Consider the following 15,152-nt stretch of genomic DNA (forward strand, 5'->3'; position numbering starts at 1 on the left):
GTTGATCCGGATGAGATGGTCAAAGCATAGAGATAAGCTGCAGAAAGGCAGCTGACAAGGCTCTGCAGCAGACCTGCTGCCTGGTGCGTGCTAGTGAAGAGGGGGGAGAGAGCACAGTCACCCATCAGGTTCTGGGAGATCCCATGAACATCCCTCCTGGTCCTGCCAGAGGCAGAGGTTCTGGGCAAAGCGCTGTGGTTGGCCAGGGATACAGGGCTGGGCTGGCTGGAGGCTCCTCTTTACATGGCCATGGTGGGTTTACAGCAGTGCTCAGCACTTGAAAGAGAGAGGGAGTGAGGGAGAACAGTTTGAATGTGCAACACTTTGGTGCACACGGCTGAGGAAATCACTGCAGATCAAAGTATGTGTTTATTCAGGGCAGCTGACCTGCCTGTAGGAGATTCTCACCCCTCCAGTACCCTGAAGACAGCAGCAAGTGTGAAACAAAACAGCACGGAAAATGCAGTACCTGGAGCTCCACCTTGCTGCCCAAGGCAGTTATTTCCTGTGAAACAAGGAATTTTCTCCTCTATTTATTGCTAACATCCTTGTGCAGTGAGTACACAAATCCTCATGGGAGGCTTTAGAAAGACTGGCACAAAAAAGGGGCGAGCACCACTGAATAACAAGACAGCCCCATCTGATGGAGCTCAGACTTCATCTTTCCATTGCGCTGGCTATAAATGATCATTTTATGCAGTTATATCACATAACAGTTTATATATTTCCAGTGCATTTTCTTATACACAATGTAATTCTCTTCAAACGTGGCTTATTGTTGCTATTGGAGCTGCTGGTAGTTTTTTCTCTGGATAGTCCACCAGTCTGATCCAATGGCAGGGCATTCCAGCCAGCCAGTTTTTGTTCCAGAGTCACCTCTTCGCAAGGTTCAGAACTCGGAGGCTGTTTCTGGCACTAGATCCACCAAGCAGGTGGTTGATAAGATTATTGGCTCAAGAAAATAGGGAATTTGTGGCTGGGCCCGCTATAAAAAGAAATTCTTTTCAATGATTTACAAATAAATGAACCTCAGTGCAGGCAGGATCAGCCCCTTGTGTATGAAGTGTCTTTTTACTGTATATGGAGAGGGTAGAGAGGTTTTTAAAACAAGAAACAACTTGAAACAGAAGGGGGGGGGGGAGAAAATTAACCCTTTTTTGACTTCTTAACCTCAAGTAGCTTTTTAGTAGATCCCTGGGGGAGTTAGTCTGTAAAATGCTACAATTTACAAGTGGGTTTAACTACAACATGTTGCTTTTCAACCACAGACAGACAGGAAAAGATCCAATTGACACCTGCTTCAGACAACAAATGGGACACAAAAGATGAAACTCATTTCAAAGGGTCTATTTGTTTGTCTCTTGTCATGGATTAAACCAGGGGGCCACTATGTCAGGATGGATTCTGCTCCCATTGCAGTCAATGGAAGGAAAAAAAGGCCTATTTGTGCGAGTAAGGCAGAACTGGCCCTTGGTGAGGAAAATGAGTTGGTTGTTACTGAAGCTTTACTGACAGTTCTGTAGTAAGTGAGGATATAGTACTTCTGAAATGCTCGATTTGCAAGCCAGATGTTTGAAATATGAATATTCACACTTGCAGAACTTTAAACAGACCGATGAAAGTTTACTGAGAAACAAGTGGGAATAGAAGAATTCTTCTTTTTTATAAGAATGCAAAGCACCACTGTGCCTTTTAAAAACAGGTTTTTATTTATTTGATTCAAGTCTAACTCAATTTAGGAAATTCTTCCTGTCGAAAGCAATTTCTTCCTGTCTAAATCAATTGCTCTGTGTGTGTGAGAACAGGGAAAAATTGCTGAAATGATGCTTTTTAGAAATTCAAACCAATGAGGAAAAAACACAACACAGAAATCACTCCCTCATTGCCAGTCGTTCCATTAAAGGACATACGTGGTAGATAGTGGAGCAATAGCTCCAAATCATCAATACACCTGAAGGAAACCTAAACACGTGCTTGTCTTTGCTCTCTCTGTCTTGACCCAGCAGCTGCGCTCCCTGGGTGAGGCCGTGAGCAGCTCGGCTGCAGCCCAGCCCTGCCTGCCCAAAGGAAAAGAAGAAGAGAAAAAGCCTGACATGAGCATTTTGGCAGCTCTTTGTTCCAAAGAGAACAGAACTTTGTCTACTGCTTGCTGGCCTTTGATTTTTTTCTTTTCATGGATGTGGTGGTGGATGGGGTTTCCAAATCCCTGTCCCTGCCAAACAGCAAGCCAGATTCTGTCCTTGGATACCTGCCTTTAATCCCCTGGAGCTGCACTGAGTTTGGTGTGCGCAGAAGTTTTTGCCTGTGTATTTAATCACTGAGGAGGTTGGGGTAGTTAGAGCCTGGGCTGTTACCTGCTGTTCAGCTCTTATGATTAATCTCAGAATCACTTCTTTTCTTCTTAAAGTCTTCAAACTTCAAGCTTGAGTGTATTAAATTAGTGGGATGGTTTTCAAGCTTGTTTTTCTAATGCTGACATATATAGAGGAAATAATGAAGTCAAAGAGGCTCCAAAGCAGAAGAGCAGCCTCAGTAGCTGCAGATTTTAACTCCCAGCTCCTTAACTCTGAGTACTTTCAGCCAGCAGTGCTGGTAAACCTGCCTCAAATAGGCTTAACAGCTGCATTTGGGAGTCTTGCTCCCAGTGGCATTCGCTGCTACAGGGTACCCATAGTTTGGATGCTACTACCTTCAGAGGAGAAACTGGACCATGTAGACCAACTATGAGCAACCCAGACCGCAATATATTGTGTGTAACAGAGCACCGGTTCCAACGCACCCAGGCAAAGAAGGTGATGGTGCACAGGGCAGGGCTAACTCTGAATTTCCTGCCTTTTGTAGTGAGTACCGTGCCCCTTCCAACAATGTTAGAATTCCATTAACGAATAATTTTGTGTTAAATGCTAGTTTTTAGCATGCGTTTACTGGAATGCTTTAAATCTGATTTCTGTCCTTTTAACTCTCGATGGCTCCTTAAAGGACACAGGAGCTTTGTTATCCGTTTAACTCCTAGGTTGAAACTGATACCCTTAAATACTGTGGTGCAACTGCCCCCTCTCTGCAGGTAGAGACGATGCAAACATAAAGTGTGTTTCTATCTGCAGGACTAATCTATACAAGTATAAAACACCTTTTGCTGGTAACCTCAGCCTTCATTAGGGGGTTTACTAATTTATCAGTTTTAATTGTCCCGCCTGGACAAGTTCTTGTGTGATGTACTGTAGGTTACCCTGCTCTTGCGGGGGGGTTGGACTAGATGATCTTTTGAGGTCCCTTCCAACCCTTGGGATTCTGTGATTCTGTGATTCTGTGATTAAAACAGAAAAATCATACCCCCTAACTGAAACAGAAGATCTCTGCATAGAAGTACTGGAAGACATGGTCATTCCTGGCTAATAATACATTTTGAGATAGTAGATCTGAAGGGATCAATTGGATGTGTGTAAAACTAAAAGCTGCTGATTGTTGGTGCATTTGATGACAAAAACGTTAGCAATGGTGAAGGGTGCTGAGCCTGAACCCTGCCCCAGGAATCCCAAACTCACCTATGTTGTACAACTGCCTGATAAACCAAGTTAAAGCAGACAGCTTTTGGCATCTTGAGGGAAAATGAATGTGTAAACGTTTAAGTTGCTCTCTTCTGTCTCCTTCTTGTGATCATCAAAGCTGCAATATCTATTCAAATGAGTTAAATATGGTAGCTTTAATTCTGACTCTAGAAAACACATGGCAACCTTCTTGGAAGCAGTTAGACTACAAACAGTTCTGGTTCATGTAATGCGGGGCTTATATCTGTAATGGCACTTACTTATTGTAGAGATCAGTACCAAGTAAAATAGTTGATATGATCATTAAAGAAATAGAGGACTTGCAAGCATAACATGGAAAGAGATATGATACCTCTCCAGTCTGCTGGCATTCTTTGACTGTTTTAGCAGAATCACAGAGGAAGCTTAGTTGCCTTGTAGAAAGACTTTCTAGAGATTATTAAATGAACTGAAGGATCATGGTTGAAAAGGAAAAACTCTACCATTGTCTGGAAATTATTTAAACTGTAAAAATAAAAAGAGTAGAATAACACACACACACATGTACATTATCTACACAAATATATATGTGTATGTGTAGATAATATATATAAAAACTGGGAAGTGATGTGCTAAATTTGGCAGATAACACAAAACTGATAAAGCTAAACAAAGCTGAAGGGAAATAGGACCAAACTCCATTCCGAATAGACAGTGTAACAATGAAGAAAGTCCAAGTAGACAAATGTAGCAGAAATAATGTTGCAGAAATACTCCCATGCATTACTTGGTGCTAAGGGAACCCCACTAACCTGTGTGGGTGATCAACTGTTGCCTGGGGAGAAGTGCATAGAAGAATAAGCTGTGAAGGATGGGGAGAAAATAATGCTGAAGGTATACTCTTGCTGTTGTTTCAGTTTGTGTTTTAAGTGATAACTTTATGCCAAAATTAGAAACCAATAGATGAAAAATTACACATGACAAACAAGGTCAAGTGAACTTTTCCATGTGAGAGGGGACCTAGAAGGACCAAAACGAAGGAAGGGAGCAGACATACAAGTGGACATGCAAATGCCCAGTCAAAATAGTGGGTGGTTTACACAAAGGAAAATGATCTCTTGCATATATTGGACAGAGAGAATGCAGCATCATTAAATGACATCACATCTGAAAGCAAAAAGGATAACTAAATAGTGCCTAGCACTGTAGAAATGCATAGCGGGATTCAGAGAGAAAAGCAGCGAAACCAGAAGAATCAAGAATTTTTCCACAAATCTAAGCATTTCTATGAGATCAAAATCTCCTCCACAGGTAGTGTAACATTAGCAAAATCAGTGGTTTTCCCTAGTCCTTAATGTGGACTGCTGCATTTTTTTCAGCAGATGTATGGATCCATATGCAGTTCCTGAGCCTGCTGACAATGCTTTCCTTATCTGCCTATTGCTGCTCTACAGATTCATAAGCTACAAGCCGAAAATCTCCTTTCCAAAGGATTTCAACCCTTGGAGCTCAGGACACAGTCATCTCAAGACCAATTAAAGAAACCAGCTAGTGATGGGAATAGAAAGGTTCTGCATTGGACTTAATTATCTAGGGCAAGGAGAAAACATCCCTTTCATCCAGTGATTGCATAATTGTCTATTATGTTCTACAGTCTTGGCTTTAAAATGAGTGACAAAACTCATACTGAGTTAAATGGAAGAAGGATTTGACCCGTGGTGGTTCAGACATTTTGAAGCGTCTGATTTGCCCATCATTGACAAAAAGAACCTGGGAAAAATAGTTCAGTACTTGGACAATATACTTGCAAATATACTTGATAAGCCTCTCTCTCTCAAAAACCCCAATCACTAAACCAGACAAGAAACCTGGGCTGATTCTGCCTGTCTGCACAGTGTAGATGTGCATTTATAAGAGAATGCAAGTTTGCCTGTTGCTCAAGTGGAAGTCCAGGCCGTACAGAGAAAATGAATTTTGTGTCTAACTTGGAGGTTTCCTTAGGCTCAGGAATGTGTGTGTGAATATATATATATATATATATTATTAAATAGAGGTCTAGGAAATCCAGGAATAATCAGCACTCAAAAGACTGGTCAAGGCTATCATTACAAATACAGAAACCAGGCAAAGAGACTGGTTACAGTCTGTGTTAGGCTGGCAAATTGGATTTTAAATTAAGTTTTAGCTGGAATGAGTTTCTAAAGCTATTTTTAGCCTCAACCATGTGAGAAGCACATGGCTCCAGAAATACATTCCCCTCAAGAATAAGTTAATGGGGGTAGGGTGTGTGGAAGGAAACAACCTAAACAATTCATTTAAAGTTAATAACTGAGTTAAGAATTTTATAGCTTTGCTTTTGAAACGTTTGGTGTTAAAGTGGGATTCACTTTTGGAATAATGTGCATTCATACACCAACACTGCATGGGATGGTAGAGCGATGGGAGGATTCCCCCCTGGACCTGAGTGAGAGAGGGTATTATTCACAAGAGCATTTCGGTGCAGCTGTGGTAGGCTCTGACGCTGAAATGCACCACAAAGGAACCTGCCTTTTCCTCTGCTTGGTTAGAAAGGGCTTTGGGAGAGTGAACCTGCATGAAACCCTCCAGGAATCCTTTTGGATAACTACAGAAGGAATAAAGTAAAGAAAAGAGCAGATGTAATAATGCTCATACATTGTCACCAAATATAAAGCAAGGGACCCACAGGATGCGCTAAATATGTTTGGCTTTCTGATAGAAGAGGGACCTGAGAAAGGACTTGTGCAAAAGGAGCCTAGTCTGCCTTCCCAACTACATCAGCAGATCTTACAAAAAGGCAGTAAGTTCCTCTTACAGTTACTCTACAAACCTCCTCTCTTCTCTGGCTAGAGATAAAGATGACAAAGGACTTGTGCAATTAAACAGTATCATGTCCTCAATCCACAATCATTTCAGTTAGGAGATGCTCCTTAGCTTTAAGGGTGAAAAAGGGGGAAAAGAATATAAGAGATAAATGAGGCTATGAGGTATGTTTATTCTGGATCATTCCCTGATCCAAGAGGTCACAGGCCAGTTACCTGGGTGCTGCAGCTGCCTGTGTCTGCAGGTTAATGAGCAAATTCAATCCTGGTAGGACAGCAAACAGGCAGGACTTTGCTGCTTCTGGGAGACAGAAGCACTTTGGTCATTTTGTTATGTTGACATAGGCACCAAGTTGCTGTTGTGATGGTGAATTTGGCTCTCAGTCTGGAGGGGACCCTCTGAAGGGTCTGCAGGACCATCCGTGGCCAACAGGGCCATGGAACAAGGACAATTGAACTTCTGTGCTGATGAAAGACCTGGAGAACTTAGCTAGCCCTTCCAGTCTGTGAGCTGTATTATCTATTTTTGCAGTCCTGGATGGGAGGTGTAAAGGTTTTTCCCCTCATTTTGCATGACTTCTTTGTTACACTGGATTTCCTCTAGTAGATGGTCCACATAAAGGTTAAAATAAACTCAGACCCAATGAAATCCAGAAAAGGGACTTCATTAGCTGAAATGGCAATGAGTTGTATTTTTTGGCATGCTGGGGTCTGAGTTTCACCTCCCTGCTGTACATGTCCATGTGTGTATCTCTGACTATGGACTTGATTTTCTTAAACTCTGCAGAGAAGTTTATCTTTGGTTATTTCTACTGCGGACTACTGGCTTTGCCCCTTTTCAACCTACAGATCAAAGGCATTATGTAAAAACAGTGCAATTATGACTAAAATAAACACTTGAAACTCTGTTACTGTGATTTCATCCAGATTTTTTTTTCCCTAGGTTTGTATTAACACTCATGTGACTCAATCACCATTGGTAGCAATAAAATACACATGATAATCCCCTGCTGATCCATACCCAGAAGACTTAAGTGGCGCAGCTTGTATTTTATTTCCTTTTTCTAGTCTCTGTCAAAAGTCCATGCCCTTCTGAAATGTACATCTGATACTTAAGAATCAAAAGAACAGCTAATTAATTGCATCCCACCTCCTCATATGGAAAATGGATCTAAACTAGCATTTAAAACACAATGTGTTTGCTTTAAATAGCCAAATGCTGAGGGACCAGAGAGATCTGTGGGGAATTTTTGGCACCATATGAAGATTCTTTCAGCCCTCCAATCCCCCACCCTTGAATTCTGTGGTGGGTTAGTAGGGAAAGGATATAAAATTGTGGAATTTTTTTAAAAGGCTTTTTCCCTTTGTTTTCTATTCTCCTTGGCTGTGCTCTTATATTTTAATACCGTATAATAGTAAGGAACAAGGAGGGTCATTCAAAAATATTTTTTAATCTTTATTAAAACCAGAACCGCCTTTTGCTGCTGCTGGATCACATTTACCTACAAAGCCCTAAAAGGGCTGAAAGAACTGGAACTGTAGCTTCTACTTAGGGGTTTTGAGGGGTGCCCACACAAGTCTTAACGACTGCTGGCAGTGGAGAATGCCAGCCTCTCGCTAAGCTTTTACGTGGTGCTGACCACTTCAGTATCAAGGCATTTCCCAGGGGTCCAAAATTAGATACCAGCATTGCTCTTTTGCTTCTGAACAAAAGAGATGCTTTGCTTAGGCCTGACTTTTCCACTCAGCCCCCCTTTCATTAAGGCGTATTTAGTTCACCATGATGGGACAGTAGGATGAATTTAAGGGTTTTGCTGAATGAGGAGATGATTGCTCCTGTATTAATAGCTATGAAGTGCCACAACAGCAAGAGGTGGGGTGAATCTCAGTCTCAGCTGTGATGTGAGTTAGTTCTCTTGCCTCCAGGAGTACATGTACATTTGGGCTTTTATATGGCTATATACATACTTCAATTTCAGACTTACTTTTGCTGTTTGCACCAGAAAAGGAACTCTAAAAGCCTGATGAAGGTTTCTGGAAAGAATAAGAAGAGTATAGGGAATCTGAGGGTTTAGAACAGAAGGTTTAATAATTCAGAAGTATTAAGGCTGGCCCAGCCTGTTCCAGAATGTGGGCTGGAGAGCCTGTATTTGCTTTTCCTTCTTCCTGCACGCTGTACAATCCAAAGATCTATTGCCATTTGCACAAATCAGCAATAAAGCCCCAAATCATGGGCATTAATGGATTTCTTTCACCTATGGGGAATTCTGTTTCTTGCCCAGTTTGTAAAGGATAATGCACCACTCCACAACTTCCATGTCATGGACAAGATCTCAAATTTCTATATGAAAGAAGTCAAACTCACTGCTAATACTTATTGAGCCTTATCAGGTGATCCAAGTGCCTTGCTTACTCACACAGGCACAGCTACCGGGAATTGTATTGCTGATATCATCTATATGCTATGTGGAACATAACATCAATCTATTAGGAACTCTAATATCAATTGGAAGTCATATTAAAAACAAGTAAACAAGAATTAAATGAATATAAAAGGTATAAATGAGTCATTTCAAAAGGAGGAGGGTTAAAATGTTTACATACAAAAAGAAGAGCAGTATAAAAAGAATGGAGATTTGGTTTGTATAATGCATGAAGATGTTTGGGCTTCTCCATTATTATCTTTGATCTTGAAGAAAAAACTTCTCAGAAGATTAGGGGAAAAAATCATTTAAAAGAGTAAAATGCCATGTTGAAATCACAGGGAACATTTTCATTAGAGCGTACGCATCCTACCTCATGCTCTTTGATGTAGTTACAATGGAATAATTTTTTTCTTATAAGGAATGGGGAAAAGACAGCTTCAGTAAATACTGCGTGCCCACCAGAATAAATGGATCAGCAGTTTGTCATCCTGAATTATCTTGGGGAAAATATCCAGGCAAAATCACACCACAGATAGGCAGACCAAGTATCTTAGACCAGTCAAAGTATCTATTATTGCTTGTTTTTATCTTTCTCTAAAGGGAAGCTATGTTTGACCTCTAAGGAAGGTCAACAACTTAATTATTGTACTCAAGACAAAGCTACTCTGTGCACAGGAAATGAAAGCTAAAGAGAAGCACTTTGAAAAGAAAGGCATCTTACTCTCTTAAATAAATGAGACCTCCAAAATTCAATATTGTTTTCATCTTGACCACGTCTTCTGGCTGGATGCTAAGTGATGTTCATCTGGTAAAGACAGGAAATCCAGGAGCCTTCCTGCTTTTGCAACACAAGAGTTGTAGCAGTGCAAAGCAGCTTGGAAGGCAGTCAAAGAAAAGCAGCCTGCACTGGGAGGGCTTTCACAGCCATACTTCCTAAGAAAGCTAAATCCACTTGCTTGGGAAAATGAGCACCTTGAGGCATTTTGATTAAAAACCCCTAAATCACTTCTTGTGCTAGGACACTGCTTAGAAGAGGATAGGTCAGGTCTAGGAAGTTGCAATTGGAAGAACAAGGAATGGGGAAGAGCAGTTAGGCTCTGTGATGTGCCACCTTCTGAGAGAATACCTAACACTGCAGTTAATCCAAATAGTCCAAAACACAGTAAAAAAGGAAAAAATAAAAAAAAAAAAAAAAAAGAAAGAAAAGCTGTGTCACCATCACAAAATACAAGCACAGTGCTTTGCTGCTGAGCTTTTAAAGTAATACTGCTCGGCCAGCTTGTACCTCAGGTTTTACTTTGCTGCCGTACATAGGAGCTGTGGGAGGTTTGATTGATCTTTGAGGTTCTTTGAGTAAAAACACTGTGCTGTGATTTAGGCTTGATGTAGCTTCTGCTAATCAGGCCAGCAGGAAGGACAAGCTGTGTAGCTCAGGGAAAGCAAGGAAGGGTACAGCAGGGAAATGGAGCATTAGGATTACAGAGGGAATTCAGCTTCACCAAAAAGTTCAGAAAGGGGATGCTATTTACCAGTGTTGGGAAGGCATGAATCTTCAACCAAGGTGGTCTGGCAAATGGTGTAAGTCACCAGCCACAAGCCTTTTCCGAAGAGGAAAATACACCACTTCCAATGAATACTGTAAAGACTGCAGCCCTGGATGAGGGGGGAAGTGACCACTTCACCATCTACCGGATGAATGTCCAGATTATATGGTCTTGGAGGGTTCCTGGGCAGATGAACATGGGCAAGTGTGTGTGTGTGTGCTACCTCTTTCTAAAGCATAACAATATATTTTCCCAATATTTGTACCAAAGATTGTGCCTACAGGCCGTGAGTGAGCATCTGCATAGAAACAGCCTGGTAGTCACCATGTCAGTGTTGCAGCTTCTCCTGTGGTTAATGGGAACTGTCAGCAGCCAGGCTGCTCCTGCTGAGCTCTCTGCTTATGGACTGAAGACCACCCATCATTGTAGTGTGGCCTATTCCTATATGGCACAACCAAGAAGCTCCACTCACCATCACTGCTGGTCCTTTCTCTCCCCACTTCAGTCTACTCAGGCTTTGAAATACCTCCCTGGTGTTATATGGAGGAGGGTGGGAAGTCCAAGAGGGTAAGGAAATCCCTTTTGGCTCCCTATCTGTGGTACAGCCCCACATGTGGGGCTGGCTGATGCTCAGTTTTGGCAGCTTACCTGCTTGGTAATGACTCCACAGGATCATATTTTCTAAGCATTCCAGTGATATACAGCTCATGTTGCATTTTCAGAAGTCACATAGAACTTAGGAGCCTGCATTAGAAATAATTCAAATGGCAAATCAGTAAGGTAAGGGACCTATAGAAAAATCAATAGCAGTCATGCAATGAGAAGCTACCTTAATCCCCACTCACAAGAAGCACTACTTTAGCACCGGTAACCTTACTCCTGGCATTTCTTACCGTTAGAATACCTGACAAACTCTTTCTTAAGTAAAAGGAAGAACATTATGAAGGGTTTATGAGCTTCAGAGTGATGTTTCCAATTCAACATCACCATTTGTCCAACAGATCTTTAGCAATGTTTTGAATTCTCTGATTTCCAGAGGGCCTTATTTCTTCACTTATAATTGGCAGAGCTGCACTAAAACTTGTCAGGTGGTTGGTGTGATAACTGGCAATGTTCACAAGCACAGGATATTCACCGCGGATGATAATGCATTTCAGAGAGAGAACCAATGAGGTTTCAAGTTCAAAATCGGGTATATTCTGCCATTTTCCAACTAGTGGGAAAATAGGGAAAAATTGCCCCAGGCAGACAAGCTTTGGTCCGGCTAACGAGAATGACCCACTAAATAGATTTAACACAAACAGATTTCAGAATGGCTTGGATCGGATTTAGTCTGTCCCCATGTACGTGTTGACAAAGCCCACAGCCTGTATGTGGGCCAAGGCTTTCAGGCACTGCTTCCAGGACGTAAACTGTCATCTGTAATCTTTGTTTTCAAATGTATGACCTTGCATTTTGCTGGTTTAAAACACATGTTCAGAGGAGTTGAGTTTACCAAGTGGTGCAGTTTGCCTCGCAGACTTGACCTGTCTTGTATATTTACCACTTTGGCATATCTGCAACTCTTCCAGCAGCTAATTTATTTGTTTTTTCTTTCAAATCCTTGATAACAATAATGAATAGCCTGGGGCAAGAACAAATCACTGCAGAACCTTGATAAAAGTACTCTGCTGATAGCCTTCTCTTATATCAGTTTACTCATTTTATATCTGCTACATTTTGGGTAGTGACATTTTAAAACTGTTTTTTACTGTCACTTTTTGTATCAAAACCGTACTGACTGGTGTAATTTATGTCACCATCTCTGTAAGTAGATGTTGACTCTTTTGTTCACCTGATTTTCTTGCAGTCTCAGAACTGACATCAGGTTAACTGGCCTATATTTTCGTGGGGAGGCTGGAAGAAAGGAGTCACCTCCTTCCTCCTCCTCAAATAATGAAACATTTGTTCACTTCTATCTCTCTGGAATTTCCATGGTACCTTATGAAAGAAGGGGGTCCGCAAAAGAGGTTGACTTAAAATACAGACTGCTATAAACAAGAGAAAAGAAAAAAATGATCCTCGAGGCTTGGAAACAATGCTGTAACACTTGATTTCAACCAGAGCAGTATGGAAATGGATAATATTTGCTTCTGTGGATTAGTAACCTGTCCTGGTTTTGATTCTGATGTGTTCAGCTCCCTTAGAACTACATTCAGTTTCTACAATTTATGTCCACGTAAAATCTCCAATGTTAAATTATTGAGGTGAGTCATTTCCAGCAGCAGCACGATGTGGCCTCACCAAGCACTGCCTGGTTTCTGCCTGCTGCAGTAAATTGCCCTGCATTCACGCTAAACGCATGAATGTTTAGCCCCAGCTTGCACATACAGCAGCACTAGTCTGAACTGCAGGATTTTATTAGACATCCTTAAGTAGGCAGTTTTACATGATTTTGAGTTTCATTAGGAAAGCTTTGCTCCAGCTTCAACCGTTTTTAAGGGTAACAGGGCATTACCTGATGTGTTAGAAATGGAGATAACTACTCATCCTTCAGGAGAACATCACTGCATGGAGACATCACGAGGAGACTGTGACAGCAGAGAGGGATGGTCTTTAGCCTTTCCCTACCACAGGAAATGAATTCTATCTTCTTTCACATTCCTGCATTTTGAGGCTGTGCACACATGTAGCCATTTTGATGGGACAGTAGAGTTGGACTGAAGTGACAGAGTACTCTCTGAAGACCTGACAGATAAACAGATGGCAAAGAAAGGGAGTTCCTAAGGACCAAAGAGCCGTAGTCAGTAGATACAGCTCTGAGGAACAGTTATGTCCAGCTGATATTTCTCCTATGTACACTGGGGAGAAATTTATTCTAATGAAAATTCTGTCTTTGACACTAAAACCCTCTGAAATCAGATCCTTAACTCGGGAGGGAAAAGAGTTCTTAAACATTATGGAATCATAGAATGGTTTGGTTTGGAAAGGACCTTAAAGATCATCAAATACCAATCTTCCCTACCATGGGCAGGGACACATCTCAAATTAGGAGAATCCAGCAAGAGAGACCTCTTTGGTGAATGATTTGCCCTTAAGAGACTATCCACAGATTTACAGTATATTCAGCTGCTTTCCTTCATTCTTGTGAAAAACAACCAACCAACCCCCAAGCATAGCTAGCTAGAGATCCCTCAAGCCTTTTTTGTTAGGGTACATCACATCTATTTTCTTAGGACATAATTTTCTTTTCATCAAGTATGGTTTTCACAGATACACTGTTTACATGGGCATAGGGTCAATCTTTGTGCATTTTTTTCCCACCCCTATTCACAACAGAAAGAAAAGAAAATTGCATAATAACAGAATAGCTTTCACCACTACTTTTAGGGTTGATCCAATAACAGCATTTCTCTTTCAAGAATAACTCCCACTTTCAACACTACAGAGGTAGAACTGGTCTTTATTCTTCATCAAACATCCAGAGGGCCAGATACCCTGCTGGAGTGCATTAGGGTAGTGGCCACTGAGTTCAGATAGAAAGGACTCATTCTGCAGCATGGTTTATTTCAGTTCTAGTGAACTCTGAATGCTGGTTTCCCCAGATGAAGCATTGAACGCACCTGCAGAGACAAATTCCTAAGCTGGAGTAGTAGCACCAGCTCCACATTCTTCATTTTCACACCTATTTATTTTAACATTCATTCAGGAGGTCAAAGTTTTAAACTATTTGATACCATTTGGTAAATCAAGATCACTCCTGTTAGGCAACAATTCCGTGGCAATAAAAAATTGACCAAAAGGTTTTGTCACCAATAGTATATGAGGACTCCCAGTGGTTTAGAGAGGGAGAGAGAGCTGCAGCTATAGACTTTGTGCCTTAAAGTTTGTCTGTAAGTTTACGCCCTGTGAAGTTCCTTCTCTCCTTATATGGTGTCTCAGGACATGTCCTGTCTCCACTTAAGCTTTTTCATTGATGTTCCTCAGCTTTGTAAAGGAAAGATTGGGCTGAACAGTGACACGATAGTTCAGCCAGACCCTTCTGGTTCTTGACAGTTCTACATAAACTTCACTAACACAAATCTGGGAGCACTAGCTGTGATGCACAGTGAGTGAATCCACCAGTGAACAAGCAGAGACAGCCAGCTTGTCTCTCCAAAATGACACCAGCAGAGTCCCAGCTGCACTGTAGCTCAGGTGTGTTCTTCAGATCAGGAGTAGGAACCACCTGTAATAACTGCCTGGCTCAGCTAATTTTACTGTAATTACATCCCACATCTTCTCTGACCTAACTGGGTGCAAGCTGTCAGCAAAAATGTGCTGGCTCCCTCTTGTAGCATTAATTCTGCAAGCCTTTCAGATGGAAACCTGTTAAAAAGAACATCTTTTTTCTCCATTAATAAAAAAAGGTGGAATTAAATGTTATCTTGATGCATTTGTTGCCAGTGGAGTTTCCTTCTAAAGTATAAAAAGCCACTGAAAATCAATGTATTTCACTGATATATCACTGATACTATAGAACTTTAAAAGTCTTTGCTGTGCTGCTTCCCACATTTAGAAAGTGGCTAACTCTGTCCATACACAAATGGGCAAATGCATCACTTTCTGTCTGAAGCTTGTGTCTTGGGCTGCAGCAAACAAGTACTGCGATTTATACCAGGCACTGGAGAATATGAATATTTTCTTTACTACTCAGCTCCAGGAAAGGATAATTACTATAAGCAAAACCAGATGAAAATCTGAGAATATTTTATGATTCACTTTCATTAAAAAAAAATCTCTATTAGCCTTAGAACAATGGGGCCACATTCACACTTGGGGTAACATCACTGACAT

The sequence above is a fragment of the Lathamus discolor genome, chromosome 5 (assembly GCF_037157495.1).
Source record: "Lathamus discolor isolate bLatDis1 chromosome 5, bLatDis1.hap1, whole genome shotgun sequence".
Lineage (NCBI taxonomy): Eukaryota > Metazoa > Chordata > Aves > Psittaciformes > Psittacidae > Lathamus > Lathamus discolor.